Source organism: Neolamprologus brichardi, chromosome 22 (assembly GCF_056152115.1).
Source record: "Neolamprologus brichardi isolate AB-2024 chromosome 22, ASM5615211v1, whole genome shotgun sequence".
NCBI classification, from domain to species: Eukaryota; Metazoa; Chordata; class Actinopteri; order Cichliformes; family Cichlidae; genus Neolamprologus; species Neolamprologus brichardi.
The window spans coordinates 4,266,677-4,276,114 of record NC_142124.1 but is presented as its reverse complement, the minus strand read 5'-3'; the positions used below and the strand labels follow the sequence as shown (position 1 = coordinate 4,276,114).

At 40.4% G+C, this 9,438-nt stretch overlaps 1 protein-coding gene across 1 annotated transcript in view; it reads left to right on the top strand.

Annotated features, from left to right (window-relative positions):
- Positions 1-1,213: 1,213 nt before the first annotated feature.
- cacng7a (calcium voltage-gated channel auxiliary subunit gamma 7a) overlaps positions 1,214-9,438 on the top strand; it is a 45,668-nt gene continuing 37,443 nt past the window's right edge. Inside the window, exons 1-3 of the mRNA XM_087835286.1 lie at positions 1,214-1,243; positions 1,913-1,966; positions 2,198-2,637. The gene's annotated coding sequence lies outside the window, so the exon portion shown is untranslated. The remainder of the gene's footprint in view (positions 1,244-1,912; positions 1,967-2,197; positions 2,638-9,438) is intronic.

Genomic DNA, 9,438 nt, shown 5'->3' with positions numbered 1-9,438 from the left:
ACAGCAGGCAGTGCAGCAGTTATTTAGATGGTGTTTGAAAAATACCTTTTTGAAAGTGTGAAATCTAAGAGAATTTTAATTCCTTTTAATATTCGATGATGCAGTTATTATTGATTATACTGCGATTATTAATGAAATTCTCTAATGTAACCAAGCAACAACCTTTGGGGCTGAAAAATGAACCCAAAGCAGACGTGTCAAAAATTGAATTTCCTTGAGGGTGACAACAAAAGCGAGTCAGTGCCCATAGACGTGCATGTTAAAATCCCAAACTGCAGAGCAGAAATAAACACAGGGCAGCTTCAAGTCGGGTTTGAAAAACTGTTTTGGTCTTTTTAGCTTTTTTCCCTCCTTTCTGACAATTGTATGCTGAGAAATTTCTTTAATGATTCACCCATTTAGATTATATTGGAGTTTAAACCTTTTCATTGTCAGGTATAACACCACTTTGACAGCTGGGTGGTGACACGATCAACTGTAGTCACTTCCTCCCTTTAGTTCAAGTGTTCAAGTGACTGAACTGGAAATCTTGACATTTAATTGCATTTTTAAATGTCGTTATCTGACAACTAATTTTGCCTTACTGTGAGATTAATTGCATTTACAGACCATCTATTAAACCTGTTATTGACTTTCACTACTATGCCGATGACACTGTGCAGTTGTTGAAGCAAATAATTTTATTTGCATATTGCTTAGGACCAGTGTTGGGGAGTAACGGAATACATGTACCGCCGTTACGTATTTAAAATGCAAAATATGAGTAACTGTATTCCGTTACAGTTACCGTTTAAAAAGGTGGTATTTAGAATACAGTTACTTTGTTTAAATAAATTGATTACACGGCGGTACTTCCCTGTTTCATATTGTGGCGGGTCAGGACTGTTTGGGTTTTGTTTGACAGCTACGTTCTGTTGTTCCAGGCGGCAGCGTTACGGTTGCCATGGTTACACGGTGACGCTCTCTCTCTCTGCGTGTTTCCTGGGTGAGAGAGAGGCCTTTTTGTTTTTGTTGTGCTAAGCTAATAGGCAGAATGCTACAGGTAGCTCTAAAGAATGTAGCATCATGGGCAGTGTAGTCCGTGCTGCAGGGAGAATGGACTGTCATACACGTTATGTGTCTGTGAGCGAAGGAGGGAGAAAAAGGAAAAGTACGAGCTGTCATCGAGCAGAAACGGGAGCTGGAAGCATGTAAATATAATAATAACCACTGCAGCCAAGAAGAGAGCCTGACGAGCCCAGTTGTAAGTAAGCTATTAAGACTCGACTGTACACCGTGTTCGTGTTTTCCTCCAAAAACAATAAGTTCCGTTGCAGCAGCCTTTCAACGCCTCTCTCTGTCTCTGCTAGCAAAGTTGACCCAGACAACAAAGTAAAGCTAGTTTTCAGCTACGAGCCGACACGGAACCCACCGTATTAGTCAGAGGTCCCTTTACTACGGTTCGGAGCCGCGGACCTTCAGTAACAGTAATAAATCACAGCAATAGTACATTCATGTAGTTGTAAACAGCATGATGATATATTAAGTAATCCAAAGTATTCAGAATATGTTACTCTCATTGAGTAACGTAACGGAATACGTTACAGAATACATTTTGGGGCATGTATTCTGTAATCTGTAATGGAATACATTTTAAAAGTAACCTTCCCAACACTGCTTAGGACTAATAGCATGTACCTGCACATGTTAGATGGATTTTGCTAGCTGGCAACACAGGGCTTTACTCTCTCAAATATGGCCAATTAAGGGGCTAAGCTACATGGGCATTTTGAGATGTTTTGGTGCTCCATTAATTACACAATGCAAAACTGGCTGCGCTTATGAGTCACGATACAAGTGTGCTGCCAAATGATGATCTGATGCTGATTGTTTTTGTTTGTTTGTCTGTTTGTATAAAACTATCTTGTAACAGCAGCCAGCAGGCATCGGGGAATACTGGCCCCAATATTCAGGCATTTATTTCAATGTAAGTGTTCCTACTTTTATGGTTCAGCTAACTTGATGTTTTCCAAGATAATGACCTTTTTGATTTTTTGACTTTTAAGGAACTAAAACTGTTCCTGAAGAGAACCATGTAGGTTCATTTTCATTTGTTAGTATGCAGACAAGATTAATGCAGGCCCACAGTATGTTTGGCTGTTTTGTTCATTAATGGCCACTAATTGTTGGTGTATGTTTGAATCATTTCTGTTTTCAGTGTACATAATGTGTCCTCAATCCCAGCCAGCGCGCTCCTGGGCCATGCTGCCTTTTGTGCGTGTTCGCGTGAGCCTCATTCTCCCTCCAGCCTACATCACTGTAACCCCACCAACACCAACACCCTTCACACACACACACACCAGTCCCACCTCCCTATACCCGAACTACAGTGAAGCCAATTCAAGCGATTCTCCGCAGTGCTGAAGAGCAGAGTGAAGTAAAGACGGAGAAGAAGGGGGAGGAGTGAGAGAGGGGGCAGCACAGAGAGGAGAAGAGGGGAGATTCGGGGGAACACGGGATAGAGAGGCAGAGCGTGTGCGTATCGAGAGCAGTGAAGAGAGAGACAGAGATAAGGGGGAACCTGCCAGTTTGGTACCCAGGCTTCCCAGTGCGCACAGATCTCGGCTGCACCGTCCGACCAGCTCTCATCTCTGCAGGGTGAGTAGCTTCAGCTTCTGCTGTCTTTTCAAACCGCGCCTTCATTTTATTCGTGTATCTCTCATTTCTTTCACGCCACTCAAACCACCTCATTTTCGCATCTGTTTTAAAGCCGCTCGCACTTTTTGGGCTCGCCTCAGCGACCCCCGTGTCTTTGGATGCGCTCGTCAGGACTTTAGTTTCGGCTACACGGATGACAGATCACGCTCATGCCCATGACTGTCTTGGTGAAACATTTTTATTCCGCTAAAAAAAACAACCAAGGATGTTGTATAAGAGAGTGATCTTTGTGCTCACCTCAGGTTGAGGAGGGAAGATGTGTTCTGTTGACAGCTGCCGATGAGCGTGTTTGCACGGCTGATTCCTCGCCTGTTCGTGCAGGAATGTTACTGTACCGTGATTACCGTGGTGCACTTGGAAGGAGCGCGCTGTGAAATTGTACAGTCTGAATACAGTCTGGTGAGCAGCACAGTAAAGCCGCTTGGCTTCGGCGCGTGGAGGAGAGAAAAAGGGAGGCGGGGAGGCAAAGTGTGTGAGGTAGATGCGATCGTGTGACTGTATGTGTGCGTGTGTCAGAGAGGGAGGGGATGTGTGCACACATTTGCGTGTTTATGTGTATGTGCTCTAAAGAACTCTTGGCTGCTTCTTGGGGAACCCATCCTGTGATACTGTTCCAGCAGACTGCAGCACTTCTTATTGGGTCTCGCGCTCTCTCCTGACTTACCTGTGGATAACGTGCGCGCGCGTGCCGTTGTGAAGGAAAAAGGTACAAATGTAGAGAAAATGTTATTTGAAGTCTGAATTTTGTCTTTTACGGTTAAGCTTCTTTGCACATATGTCCGTTTTAATTTGACACGGTATCAGAATATTTTTACAAACGAAAAAAGGCAAATTTGTAGAAATAAGTTCATGTTAATCTCTACAACATGAATTATTCATCTTCTTGATGGTTTGGCAAAGAGTTTGTATTAGCTCTTGCGGTGTGTAGGATGCGAAGTAGCGATGGAAAATTCCATGGCTACAATTTGCAAGCGCTCAAGGCACGAAACATTCAGGATGGTGATTTTTTTTAAGTGTTTTCAGTTACTCATTAGGTCCCAGTGATAGATAGAGTTAGCAATGTGGGTGGTTCTAATGGAAACTCAAATTGGCATTAAATTGGGTGTAATTTTGGTTGATAAGCCGTAAGAGAAGTGGTCGATTTTAATTAAAACTGAGGTGACAACGTGAACTCTACAACCTGAAATCTGCATCACTCAGAATTGCAGAAAATTAATATTTCCGTGTGAGAGACATATTTTCTCTGCAGGCTGAGAGAAAGCGCAGCCAGAATTTGAGGTTTCTCAATTGCACAAATCAGAAAGGCTTTAATTTCTAACAGGACCCATAAGGAAAAGATATATATAAATCTTATAAAGTTTTTATCTGTCTTGTATGAAACTTGTATGAAAAGCATACAAGAGTGAAAACACATATAAGATCCCTTGAAAAATGATATAATGAAACTTGTATGTTTTGGATACTTACTAAAAAAAAATATGAAAGTAATGAGAAAGTGGCCACTTTCATGAGTAAATCATATATGTTTTTACTATTTCTTTTCCATATGGGGAGGCTCTAATGGAACCAAGTTTGTCTCAGCATGTCCATCCAACCCCAGGAACTCACTTCATGTTAGTAATAAAAAATAATCTGTGTAAGACTTATCACAACAGTGATAGAAAGTCCTTTTCAAAAAACAAAAAGCTAATAAAAAACTAAATGACAAACTTTCAAGTTTCATGGATAAATTATGAATTCAGTTGTTGTATAATATTAAAATGGATCTATGTAGGGCCCAAGTGCAACACTGAGAATAAAATATCTGAAAATAGGTAAACACACCTTTAGATAGAAAGATAAGAAAATTCATTCTAAAGCTGCCTGACATAAATACCAGCCTTCTCTGAGTTAGCATGTTCCTGCAGGTGTCACAGAGAGAAATAAAACAGTTTCTAAGTTAGCAACATTGTACTAGTTTAGGAGGCTGTCACAAATTTGTTTCACCAGTTCAGTATCTGACTAATTATAGAGTACGGTCACAACCTCCCCCACCCTTCTGCACCTCATGTATGCTTTGGAATAGTGGACGAAGAAAATTTCTGGCACAACTTCCAAAGTACATTTCCTACTCCATATACGAGATTGAAGTTCCAGGAACACTTGTGGTATGAAGAAAGACTTTATTCCTTGGATGTAATGAAATTCCCTTCTGACATATAGCCTAAAAGAATGTTTTCCTTATCTGAAGAAAGACACTTATTGTAAATTTCTGTGCTTAAAAAAGTTTATTGTGAAACTTTCCAAAATGAATTAAACCCACCAGAATGCAATGAAACAGCTGCTATGGCTTTACATGTATATCCAAAACATTAATACTGTGTTCAAGAAATATCATCTGAAGTTAAACACGGGCCAGGCTGTACTTTCATCCTGTACTATTAGTGGATAAATGTCATCTTTATTCTGTGTGTCTTTTACTTCAGAAGTCAGAACTGGGAATGACGTCATTCCCATGTTCACTGTACTGCAGTAGTATTAGCCAGAAAAGCAAAGAAACACATGTTTTGTTATGCTCCCTAGCAGATAGAACCACTCATACAACACTAACAATACAACACAATACCTGTCTTTTTGTTATTGTTTCCACAGTTTAAAACACCACTGATGCACATTCACAGCTAGAGCATGGTCAGTGGTCTGTGTGCAGTGAATCACAAGCACACAAACACAGTAGTACAGATCACAAATGTTACAGTTTTACTACCATTTGCGTCCACTGCTGCCATCGTGGATGACAAAGTTGGGATTGCTGGGGCCTCGCTGATTTTCCAAGTGAGAAGTTCGACTTTAGGTGCAACTTCCCACTTCAGTCTGAACACAGCAATTTTTAACCTTGCAGAAGAACACATTCTCATATGCAAAGGCTTTTAAAGAACTGTGACTATCACTAGAAAGAAACAATTAAAAAGATGTTGGCCCATGTGAGGGAAAAGTTTATCTAAAAATGTTAAGGGGTAAAAAAAATGTTTATTTTTTTAAAGTATGCATTCAAAAATCTGAAACAGAAACACGAAAGCATCAACAGTGCTGCATAATAATGATGCTTTCTGTGCGCGCCTCACTGTCACATTGTTATAAAGTATACACAAAACAAGGTTAGCCCTGGTTAGCATTATTTTGTTCACTATGTTCAGGTAGCAGGTGGTATCTGGAAAACACACTTAAAACAACAATTAAGTTGATAACATAAATAGAGATCAAAGGCCATAAAATATGTTTAAAATGTTCACATCATCTAAAACTAGTTGGTGTCATTCCCCAAGAATCAAATATCAAATGGTTCCTAGATTACTGTAACAAACCACCGAGCAAGCTAACAAGGAGAACCACAGCTACCAGTTCTCCCAGTTCAAACCAAACCTGGTCCTGTACAGCAGACAAGGTGGTCAGGTATAACAGACAACTGTTAACTTCTCTGCACATGTTTATAGACCTGTGGTTGTATGAGACATGAGGTATCATTATCTTCAGTAGGCGTGCTGTTCTCTGAGGTGAGGCGAAATGAATCATACTCTAACTTCAGTTGTTTAAACAGCTGATTGATGGTATGAGTCACTGACAATGGCAGGGTCAGTGCTTCATCTCCCACTGGGGTTACTCAAGGTACTGTAAAGTGCTTCACGCAGCACTGCTGTCATTGAAAAGCCCACAACTTAAACTACCAGATGAAGTTTAAATTGCACCTGCAACGTTAGTAAAATCAAATTAGAACAATGTAATTGCAAACCAGTGTGGTTACTGTTGCTACTTAAATGAAAAGTCCATTTTAATTTAAGGAGTAGACGGTGACTGTAGTTGGGTATTAACCGGTTATAATGTTAATAATGACATAACGCTTTTATCTTATTAATATGACATTGTTAAATGTTCTTTCAAGACCGACAATAACAAAACTTGGTTAAAAATATTGTAACCCAGGGCTTAAAATAGGATTGAAAGCTACACGGTAAAACCAACATCATATGACATGAGATTATACTTCTGAATTCTTTAAGATGACTATAGAAGCGCTACAACAACTAAAACAGGATAGATAGAAAGCTGCCTCATAATTGATGATTTTCTGAGGCGATATTTTGCAGTATCCAGCACCCAGAGTGAGTCATTGAACTCTTGGAATCGTACAGTAACAGCAAACTGATCTGAAACTGAGTCGATCCTTGAAGGCACTGCTCTGTCTGCAAATTTAAGAAAATTTATTTGTCTTTTTGCAACTAGGCTGCGCTGATAGTTACTAATGGATGAAGAAGAAATGAATGAATTAAGATTGAAAAAAAAGAAATTATGCTACGTTTTAGGAAGGTGGTGTGAGGTGGTTGGTTTGGTGTCAGACATTGGAGAACCCACCTCTTACCATTTTCAATTATTTGTTTTTTCTTAACTACAAATTTAAACTTAAACAAGAGTCAGCATGTCAGTTTGTAAAGACTGTGAAAAACATTTCCAGTGTGAACACGCGATAACAAAACGGAAACATGCAGCGAAAGTAGATCGCCCATTTTGCTGTTAGTTTGAAGGAGTGGCTGAAATTAGGTCAAAGATATACCAGAGGTGGGACAAAAAGCAAAGGTGTTTCCAAACCCTTTATTTAGCATTAGCACGTGTATATATATATATATATATATATATAAAAGGAAGAAGGCTAGCATTACCATGACATTATACGAATTAGCACAGTTGTGCTTGCGATAGCTGTGCTGCTAACATTAGCACTACCATCAGTGACAAATATGGACACTTCTTTCAAACTAACCCAGTTTCGGCGCACGTGTAGATGACGGATATCAACTCACACGGTGCCATGTTTCTGTTCCAGCTGAGCACTTAAATATTAAACCACAGGGCCCTTAAGCTGCAGCACAGTATTGTACTGCGATACAAGATTTACTTATATAATGATTCGATGTGGCATCTCTAATCTGAGGGAAGCAAGCCAAAATAAAAGCCCCATCCCATCAAAAAGGCCACTAGCAAAACAAAGGCTCAGGGAAAGTAATATGGACCTGTATAATACTCAGTAGCCTCCTTCAAGGTGTCTTTTTGATTTCTCTCTAACTGCTTCAGGATCTTGTCCTCTGTTCTCTGGTAATCCTGCAAATGTTCATAAGGGATCACTTCCATAATATTATTAATACATAATATTGTAGGAAACAAGAAGTACACAAGAATGCTTGGTAGAAAAGGTCACACCCTCCATATCTTACTATACTTATAGCCAAGCGTTCTGAGTGGGTGAGCTTATGGGATTGGCGATAGCAGCCTATAATTCTATAGTTCTAAATGCATGAGATGAAGGGCTTTCCAGTGTTTTAAATCTGACTAAACCAAGACTAGCTATAAATTGCTAGCTTTGCACCCATCAGCAGTGTTGCATTTTCAGCGTTTGAATCATGCAAGGTCAGTCCGTCTTCAGGCCAGTCACAGCTCAGTGTGAGCTCAAACCCAAATTATACGAAATTCACACTGAAGGTGAATGAAACTGTGTGACTGGACATGGAGAGATTCTTTTCAGGGTTTTGTGAATGCTGCTCTGCACAGACATGCACTGCAGGATGTGTCACACTTAACACTGCCTGCCTGCCAGCCCTGGTGCATGCATGTGTGTGACATAGTATTTGTGTATGCGTCCGTGTGCGTGTGTGTGTGTGTGGACTTTCCTCAGTTTTTGGGCCAAGGTCTTTCCCTCTAAGCTCTCATTCATTTTTCTTCTTCCTCCTCTTTTATTCTTTCACTGCATGTCTGCTTTTCCCTACCTGTCTTTAGTACAGGCAGTCTCTCATTGGCTCCTTCTATTGTGTGTGTGTTTACCTGCTGCATAAGCTAATTATCTTTATCAGTCCAGAAGTCCTTCTACGAGCTATGGGATGACGTTTGTTTCCCAAAGCTTTCTTTTTACAAGTACCGCTTTCTTGTGGCTCCCTCAGCTACATTTTACAAAAAGTCTTAAAGAATTGTGATGCTATTTTTTTTTTACGTTGTTTTCCTCCTTTACCCTCCTTCCACATTCCCTCTCCTTTTTTCTCCCTTTCTTTTTCCCGCTCTTTCCTGATGTAACTGCTTTCAGAATTAATTTCCTCCTTTTCTCCCTGATCTTCTTCTCCATAATCCTTTTGACCAGTTCTTGTGTGTCATAGCACACAGTCCAACCCCTTCCTTTGCTTCTTTATTCCATTTATAACTAAATCTGGAGTTCTTTCATGCAGTAGATGCATCTGACCTTCTAGCCCTTATATTTTCTTCTTCCTCTTCTCCCTCTCTTCCTCTTTATGTGGTCTTTCATTCTTTCTATCTTTAAATATCTGTCTCTTCCCCTGTCAGTTGGCATGAGGCTCTCAGTGCTGACAGAGAGACATATTGCCTTCTCAACAGAAAACAACCCTCCACCCCACCCCCAGCATTAGCTAACTAACCTGGGAACGCCATCTGCGGAGCCCTGCCCGGCACCATGGGACACGTGGCCGTTTCGTGGTGCTCAGCAGTTGCTTTGCCTCGCTCCACACTGACCTATCGCTGCTGCAGAGTCTTTTATCGGTTTCTTGTTTAATTATTTGCCAGTTCCTGATTTTAGGGCCAATATTTCAGTCCTCTCAGGGTTTTCTGAAGTAGAAGTTTCCTAGAAGTCATAGCAAATGACGGATATGTTAAATTTGATGTGGGTGAAAAAAAGCAGTCGTGATGCCCAAATTCAGTTCTACATAA